Raw genomic sequence first — 8,899 nt, forward strand, 5'->3', positions numbered from 1 at the left:
AAAGTAGCCGACTACAATGAAGATCTTTAACTGGAATGTCCGTGGTTTGAGGGGATAACCGGTAGTCAACTGGCTCCGAAATAATTAAAGGCCATTAATCCCCAAATTTTGTTTCTTATGGAAACAAAGTTAAATACTAAGAAAACGAAAATGGTACTGTTGAAATGTGATTTTGCGAATGGTATTGACATTGGTGCTATTGGATGAAAAGGAGGATTATCGTTGGGTTGGAAAGGTAACTCGCTGGTCTCACTTAGAAGCTATTCTCATTTTCATGTAGATGTTAATATTCATGATAATGAAAATGGTGAAACTTGGAGACTTACGGGTTTTTATGGTAACCCAGATAAGCAATATCGATGGAGGTCTTGGGAGCTTCTTCATCAATTGGATAATGACCAATCGGTCCCTTGGATAGTGGTTGGGGATTTTAATGCGATCACTAGCTCTTTTGAGAAAAAAGGGGGACGTCTCCGATTTGAACGAAAAATGTCTGAGTTTAGAAATGCTTTGGAGGAGTGCAGTCTCAATGATATGGGGTTCGTTGGTCAGTGGTTCACGTGGGAAAAAAGAAGATTTTGGTCCTCTAATATCCAGGAGAGGCTTGATACAGGAGCTGCGAGCTTGGGCTGGATGGCTCTCTTTCCTAGTTATTCAATAGAGCATCTGAGTCACCCATTTTCTGACCATTGTCCGGTCCTTTTAAATATGATTGGAAATTTTCGATGCGATGAGCCCATTGGGCCCAAGCTCTTCTGTCTTGAAGCAAAGTGGTACTTAGACCACTCTTTTAAAGTGATTGTTTGACAGGCTTGAGATGATCCAAATGCTAGTGTCCCTGATAAGTTAGCTAAGGTGGGACAACTGTTTCAATTTTAGAGCTGTTCAAGAATCCAGGAACAAAAAAGACATCGAGTGGATTTGGAGAAAAGGCTATTTGACGTCTATGATCAGGACCCTACTGATGCAATTTTGACAGAAATTATAGAGGTGCAATTAAGGTTGAATTTGGAAGCCGACAAAAAGGAAGTATTTCAGGAACAACGTACGTGGGTGAACTGGCTACAAAATGGGGATAAAAACACAATTTTTTTTTCACAAAATTACCATTTCTCATTATAATCGTAATAGGATTGTCGGGCTGGAAGAAGAGAATAGTCGGTGGTTTTAGCAACTGGCAGAGATGCTGCAGGTTGTATTGAAGCATTTTGGTGATCTCTATACATACAGCTTCCGATGCTGGTGGCTATGATCGGCTGCTTGGTCTAGTCGAGCAAAGGATCACTGAGAGCATGAATGATGAACTGCTTAAGCTTTTTACGACGGATGAAATTTGGCATGTGGTGAAGACCATGGTGCCTCTTAAGGCCCAGGAATCGACGGTTTCCCAGTAATGTATTACTAAAGGTATTGGCATCTTGTGGGGGCTGACATTTCTAATTATTTCTTGTCTGTTTTGAATGGGAAATTGATATGGGGGAGATCAATAAAACACACATAGTGTTAATCCCAAAAGTGGAGAAACCAAAAAATCTTTCTCAGTTTAGACCCATAAGCTTGTGTAATGTGATTTAGAAGATCATTTCGAAAGTTTTGGTGAATAGAATGAGTATTACGCTGAGATACTGTATTGACAAAGCTCAAAGATATTTTATTCCAGGGAGACACATCTCGGATAATGTTTTAATCACTTATTAGGTCTTACACTCACTTAAAATGAGGAAGAAGAGAAAACGAGGCAATTTTGCGCTTAAACTCGATATGAGTAAAGCGCATGATCGATTTGAATGGGATTTTCTGGCCAGTATGATGTGAGATTTGGCTTTCATTTAGATTGGGTTGTTCTCATCATGCTGTGTGTCTGCTCGGTTACTTATATGGTGGCAATTAACGAAGGTATTAGTGACTGTTTCTTTCCATTAAGGGGGTTGAGGTAAGGTGATCCACTTAGTCCTTACCTTTTCTTAATCTGTGCTGAAGGTCTTTCATTATTTTTGAATAAAGCCAAACATAAAAGTCTAATGCGAGGTGTTCCAATTAGAATGAATAGATTCACGATTTATCATTTGCTATTTGCTAATAATTGCATTCTCTTTGGTGATGCTTCGGTGGATGGGACTCATGTTGTTCGTAATATCATTAAGGAATATGAGTTGGTGTTGGGGTAACAAGTAAATTTTGATAAATCACTTATTTATTTTGGAGCGAGTGTAGGTTGTGCTGAGAGGAATGCGGTCACCAATATTCTGGGAGTTAGGGTGGCTAAAAATCCAGAGAAATATTTGGGCTTGCCAATTATGGTTAGGAGGAAAAAAAACGGGCTTTTGCAAGTTTTTTGGACAGGTTTAGGCAAATGATTGAGAGTTGGAGTCTTCGATATCTTTCAATGGAAGGTAAGGAAGTGTTCATTAAGGCAGTATTGCAAGCAATTTCTATCTATGTTATGCAATGTTTCACTTTACCAAAAACTTTACGTCAAAAGTTAAAAGGTATTTTGAATAAATTTTGGTGGTCTAATAGTAAATCGGCTAAGGGTATTCACTGGAGTATTTGGAGTGAGCTATGTATTCCTAAATCTGAAGGTGGGATGGGTTTTTGGGACCTCTTTTTGTTTAACAAAGCTTTGTTAGCTAAGCAAGTTTGGCGATTGCTTTTGCAGCCCAATTGCATTTTAGCGAAGGTTTTTAAAGCCTGTTATTATCCTTGTTCAGATATTATGTCAGCTAGAATTAGTTCTTACCCCTCTTTTACCTAGAGAAGCTTATGCAGTGCTCGGGAGCTGATCTCCGATGGTTTACCTTGGCGTATTGGTAGCGGTGAGGCTGTGAATATCTGGAATGGCCCTTGGTTGCCTGGCCCTAGTAATATTAGGGTTTTAGTTTAGTGTATGAGTACTCAGTGGACTATAGTGAACCAATTAATTGATGTTAGCTCAGGTACCTAGAATAAGGAAATCATCTATCAGATTGTTGACCATGAGCAGGCTACTCGAATTTTCAATATTCCTCTTGCAACCTCTAGAGTGCAAGACATGCTGGTTTGGCGTCATGATGCCACTGGGAGTACTCTGTGAAGTGTGGTTATAGAGCCTTACTTACAGTAGAAAGACAACATTTTGCTTACAATTCGACTACTATAGACATATATAAAAAATTCTACAAGTTGATCTGGGATTTACAGACTCTTTTTAAACTTAAAATCCTCATATGGCAGCTACTTAAAGATTATGTGCCTCATTACAGTGACTTAAACAAATGAAGAATGTGAGTTGGCAATGTTTGCCCTTTGTGTAAGGAACCGCCAGAAGATCCTGACCACTTATTGTGGTACTGTGGTGTATTACGACAACTGTGGCAGTCTCTGAATCTTTCAATTGATTGTAACAGGATAACCTCAGATAGAAAAAATCAGTTAGTGAGCATTTTTTATAGTAGTTGATGAGGATACCAAAAAGTTGTTAATTATTTCTTTTTGGATTTTTGGTTTAACGAAATAAAGTGGTTCATGAAGGTCTGAAAATTTTCCAATAGGATCTTTTGGGGTTTGTACAAGGTTATGCCCATGAGTTGAACTTAAGTAAAGCTCCAGTGGTTAATCTAAAAACTACTGTGACTGAGTTGTGGCAGCCCTTTAACCCAGGGGTTATTATTTTGATACCTCTTTTCAGGGCATTTCTAATCATTCCACTATGGCTGTTTTAGCCCGTAATGAAGTGGGGTTAATTTTGGGTGCATGTACTTACCCTTATGTCGATGTTGCAGATGCGTTTGTTGCGGAGGCTAGGGCTTGTGAACGTGCTCTCCTCTTTATTATTGATATGGGTTTCAAGATGGTTTTACTGGAGGGGGATTCCCTAACAATTATGAAGAAGCTTACAACAGTAAGGGAGGATAGATCCATACTCAAACCAATTTGTCAAAATATTTGGATGCTTGAGGGTTATCTAAAGGAAATGACTTACCAATTTGTTCCAAGAAACGCTAATAGGGTGGCTCATACTTTGGCGTTGGAGGGGCGAAAGCTGCTTTCACCATGTTTTTGGAATGAAGAGGCGCCAGCTTCTGTCGAAATCCTGGTGGCAGAGAACTGGTTGGATTGGAGTCGTCAGGGTTGAGGAGTATTGGGGGATTTGAAGTTTTGGAGAAGGTTTTTTGAATCTCTGATGTTTGTTCTTCAAAGTTGGCTTTCCTTTTCAGTTTGGCTACAATGGTTCTTTGAAGGAGAAACAGAAAGGTATTGACTGGTATTCTGTGGGTCTCTGCTGGGGATTGTTGTGTTTTCTTTTCCGGTCTTAGCGTTTCTGTGTGCTTCAGTTTTCCCTATTTTGTGTAGCTGTTGCTATTTATGTTGTCTTTTCATTTGCTTTTTGTCTGTTTGTTTTGTCAGGTTTATAATGACCAATCCCCTCATTAATAGATGCCAGTTTTCGAAGCAAAAAAAAAATGTAAAACGCAATTTAAGGTGATTAAATCTACCATTCGCTTATTTTTAAACATTTCTCTACATAATTTTGTAGTGATTAATTTTGACCATGGTAGAATCTATGTCGTCACCTCGCTAATTAGCCACGGTATTTTAAGGAAAAAAATTAGCTAAATCAAAATGAAGTAGCAATTTGAAAAGAAAATTTATAGTATTGTGTTTCTTTTAAAAGCAAAGTTCTATTTTTTTAAAGTATTTTTAATATTATGAAATTCAAAATTTAGTTATTATATTTTAATTTTGATATATTAAATCTTTATATTTTATTTAAAAGTTTTACTTTCTTTATTTAAAAATTTTGATATATTGATAATCTTTGTATTTTTAATTTTTTAAAAAAATTGATATTTTAATCTTTGTAAAATAATCTTTTAGACCTCAACATCCACATTTTTATGAATTTGGTCATTACCCTTTAAAAGTACATACAAAATTTTAAATTTTTTCATATTTTAAATAAAAATTAGAAATTAAAAAATATATTTTAAAAAATTAAAATTAGAAAAAATAAAACTCTTTAAAATATAAAATTTAAAAAATATAAAAGATAAAATATTTTAAAATATAAAATTTCCAAAAATCAATGTTATCCAAACTGGGCCGGACCAATCAATTAGAGGTATCAATCTGATGAGAGGTAAAAATCCGATTGACCCACGAACCAATACGGATTGGTTGAATTGAGCTAAAAAAATTGGTTGAATCGATAGTTGAATCAATTTCAAACTAGTCTAACTAATTAGTTCCCAGAATAGTTAGTTCGATTGGTTCAAAGCAAATAAGTTTTAAAAAAATCAAAATAAAAATTATAAAAATCGGTTCAACTAATAGTTCAACTGAATTTTTAGCTTAGTTCAACTAGCCTATACTAGTTCACAAGCCAACCAGTTTTTTTACCTCACTAGATTGATACCCTAGTTAGTTATAGATTAAACCGGTCCGGTCTGGTTTAGATTACACTAAATTTTGAAATTTTTTATATTTTAAAAATATTTGTAAAATATCTTTGGCATAATGACAAAACTAGCCCCTAACGCTTGGGTGTTGGGTCACTTTGGCCTTTGAAGTTTTTTTTTTGGAGTACTTTCATATGTAACATTTTGTTTTTTTGGTCAAATTGGTCATTTTTTAACAGTCTTGCTGGTGTGGCTGTTAAGGGACTAACGGTGTTGACGTGAATTTTTTTTTCCACTTAGGTTCCACACGTATGTAGATGCTGACGTGACATATGAGGGAAAATAATGTCATGTCAGCAAATGAATTTAAACTTAAAAAGTAATTAAAATTTTAAAAAAATTTAGAAAATTTTTAGGGATTACCTACAACTAAAATAATTTAAAAATTTTAAAAGGAGTTAAACACTAACCAGAAAAGAGAAGCCCGATCAATCACAACAAAAAACTGAACCCTAACTTTTGAATTAGTTAATCAAAACAAAATATTAGAACCTTAACTCGAGAAAGGAAAAAGTTGGGGCGTTATTATAATTTTCACTTTCAAACTATTATATATGTTATTTCAATCAATATTTAGGGTTCTTGGGTTTGGGGATTGATAAGCGATAAAAGTAACATATTCTAATCCTACTCTTAATGCATTTTTGGATGATTATTCATGCAAATTGGTGAATTTTATGCTCCTAATCATTTGAATTCATGTTTCTATACTTAGGTGAGCATTTGGGAGCAAAATAAGTGAAAAAGAGCAAAAATTAGACAAAAAGAGCAGATTTCAAGAGCCACACGGGCTCGACACACGATCGTATGAGCCACACTGGTTGGACACACGACCATGTGCCAGATAGTGTTGATTTCGCAACTTGCTTTCCGAACACGCGGAAAAACACAATTTTTAGGCTTTCTGAGCATTTTAAAGTCTATAAATACCAATTAGAAGAAGAGATATGGGAGCGATCAGAGAATATTGAAGAAAAAAACACAAAGAACACCATTCAAGCCAACTCTGAAGCAAATTTCCATCAAGATCGAAGACCTTTTAATTTCTTTTGAAGTTTTTATGAGTTTATTTATTGTGGTTATTCTGACTTTAAGATGTTTTTATTAAGAATTATAAACTAATTTCCTAGATACCTAGGGAAGATGAAACCTATGATGAATTCTATTATTTAATTTCTATTTTACGTGATAAATATTTTATTCTTGTTCTCAATTATGTGTGTTTATTTCTTATTTTAATATTTTATGGATATTAATTCATGCTTAATGTGGTTAAATCAGATGAGAAAATGTGTCTATTTAAGAATAAATCTAGCATAATTGAGTGGAGTTGCATGCAATCCTAGAAATAGGACGACATAAATCTATTGGATTAGAGTTAAATCTAATAGGGGAATCCATAAATTGAGTTAATGGGATAATAGGGGTTTTAATTAGAAATAAATTTCAATTAATCAACCTAGAGTCAATTGCTCTTACTCTCGAAAGAGATATTAACATAATTTAGGGATTTCTACGAACCAAGATACCAAGTGAATAAATCGTTTAATTCAGATTCATAATATTAGATGAAGTTTAGGTGGATTCTTTCTTGGGTATTGTTTTTCTCATTAGTTATCTTTCGATTATTTTCCTGATTCATTCTCTATTGAGTTCTTCAGTTAGATTAATTTAGTAATTTTAGTTTAAAACTCATCACCCTAATTTTTTAGGTAAATAATAGGAAAACAGTAATTACTAATAGTTTTAATCCTCGTGGATACGATATCTTTATTCACCATAGTTATACTACTTATCGACAGGTGCGCTTGCCTTAGTTGTATTTTTAGTTAGTTAAGTGACACATCAAGTTTTTGGCACCATTGCCGGGGAATAAAATATTAGAAACACTTTATTTTTATTAATTTAACCATTTTTATTTTGTTTTATTTTTATATTTTTGTTTTAGTTTAATTATTACATTCTAATTTTTCTTTTGTTTGCTTCTGGCAGGCTCTTTTAATATATGACTAGAGGAGATCCGCCGGGACCATTGCTTTTCGATAGTGAGATTGAAAGTACTGCTCACAGAAATAGTAAAGAAGCAAGGCAAAGTCAATACAATATAGTAGACGAACAAGAGGACAACATTATTACTAAGGAGATGGGTGATAATCACAATATTCAGCTACCTCCTACAACTCTTATTCCTCGTACTATGTATGATCATGCCAAGCCCAGCCTAACTGGGGCTGAATCGAGTATTGTGCGACCTACCATTACTGCAAATAATTTTGAATTGAAGCTAAACACTATTCAGATGGTACAACAGTATGTTCAGTTCAACGGTTTGCAAGATGAAGACCTAAATACTCATTTGGATAATTTTCAAGAGATCAGCGACACTTTCAAGATTAATGGCGTCACTGATGACACCATTTGCTTACAGTTGTTCCCATTCTCGTTGAGGAACAAAGCAAAACAATGGTTAAACTCTTTACCACGAGATTCCATCACTACATAGGCTCAAATGACCGAGAAGTTTCTTCTGAAGTACTTTCCACCGACTAAAACAACTAAGTTGAGGAATGATATTTCTTCTTTCACCCAGATCGATTTAGAGACATTATATGATGCACGGGAGAGATACAAGGATTTATTGAAAATGTGCCCTCATCATGGGTTACCTTTATGGTTACAAGTTTAAACCTTCTATAACGGTTTGAATCCCTCAACTAGGCAACTAATTAATGCAGTAGCCAGTGGAACACTAACAATAAAACACCTAAGGCTGTAACAACTCGATTTTGGGCTTAGTCGAAATAGTGGTTTCGAGACCACAAATTCAAAGTCAAGAAAATTATTTTATTAATTTTTTTGGGGTTATAGCATGATTATAAGAGTGTATGAAAAATTTGATGAAGTAATTTTAGGGTTTGAGGGCTTAATTTCAAAAAAGGACTAAATCGCATAAAGTGCAAAAGTCCTATTTTAATAGCTAAAGGTGCCAAATAGCTAGAGAACCTAAATTGGGGGTCTTTAAAAGATAGTTAAACCCTAAGACAGTGCATGGCTGGCCATAGGAGACAATTTGGTCAAAAAGTCCAAGTTTGGTGGGTTTGGTGGCTAATTTGACTAAAATAGAAATAAAATAAGAAAAAGATGATATCACATTCTCATCTTCTTCACTACCACCGATTTTGCAGCCACTTTTAAGGGTTTTGAGCTTCAAAAATTTTAGCAACTTGTTCCTCTTGCAAGTAAGTCATTTACATACTTTTTGTTGATGATTTTTACATTTTTGGACTCCTTGAAGCATAAGCTTTCTATTAAAGGGACTATTTTACAAAATGGTTGAGATTTTAGGGTTTTTCCATGAAAGCATATGTGTAGTTTTCTAAAATTTTATGAAAGAATATGAGTATTAGATGTATAGTAAACAACTTTTGTGAAGGGATTTGTCTTGAAAACCCTAATAGGGA

General features: G+C 34.6%; 1 long non-coding RNA gene and 1 other non-coding gene across 3 annotated transcripts; both read right to left on the reverse strand.

Annotated features, from left to right (window-relative positions):
- Positions 1 to 3,113: 3,113 nt before the first annotated feature.
- LOC128296267 (uncharacterized) lies at positions 3,114 to 4,548 on the reverse strand. 2 transcript variants are annotated; one of them, XR_008286815.1, is made up of 3 exons: positions 3,962 to 4,401; positions 3,743 to 3,853; positions 3,114 to 3,392 (listed from the first exon to the last, which is right to left on the reverse strand). It is a non-coding gene; the product is annotated as an uncharacterized LOC128296267 (long non-coding RNA). The 2 variants fall into 2 exon arrangements; XR_008286814.1 differs by having other exon boundaries at positions 3,114 to 3,853; positions 3,962 to 4,548.
- A 3,447-nt stretch (positions 4,549 to 7,995) lies between these two features.
- On the reverse strand, positions 7,996 to 8,102 carry LOC128279972 (small nucleolar RNA R71). The gene has a single exon (XR_008270156.1). It is a non-coding gene; the product is annotated as a small nucleolar RNA R71 (small nucleolar RNA).
- Between the last annotated feature and the right edge of the window lie 797 nt (positions 8,103 to 8,899).

The sequence above is a fragment of the Gossypium arboreum genome, chromosome 8, assembly GCF_025698485.1.
Source record: "Gossypium arboreum isolate Shixiya-1 chromosome 8, ASM2569848v2, whole genome shotgun sequence".
Classification (NCBI taxonomy): domain Eukaryota; kingdom Viridiplantae; phylum Streptophyta; class Magnoliopsida; order Malvales; family Malvaceae; genus Gossypium; species Gossypium arboreum.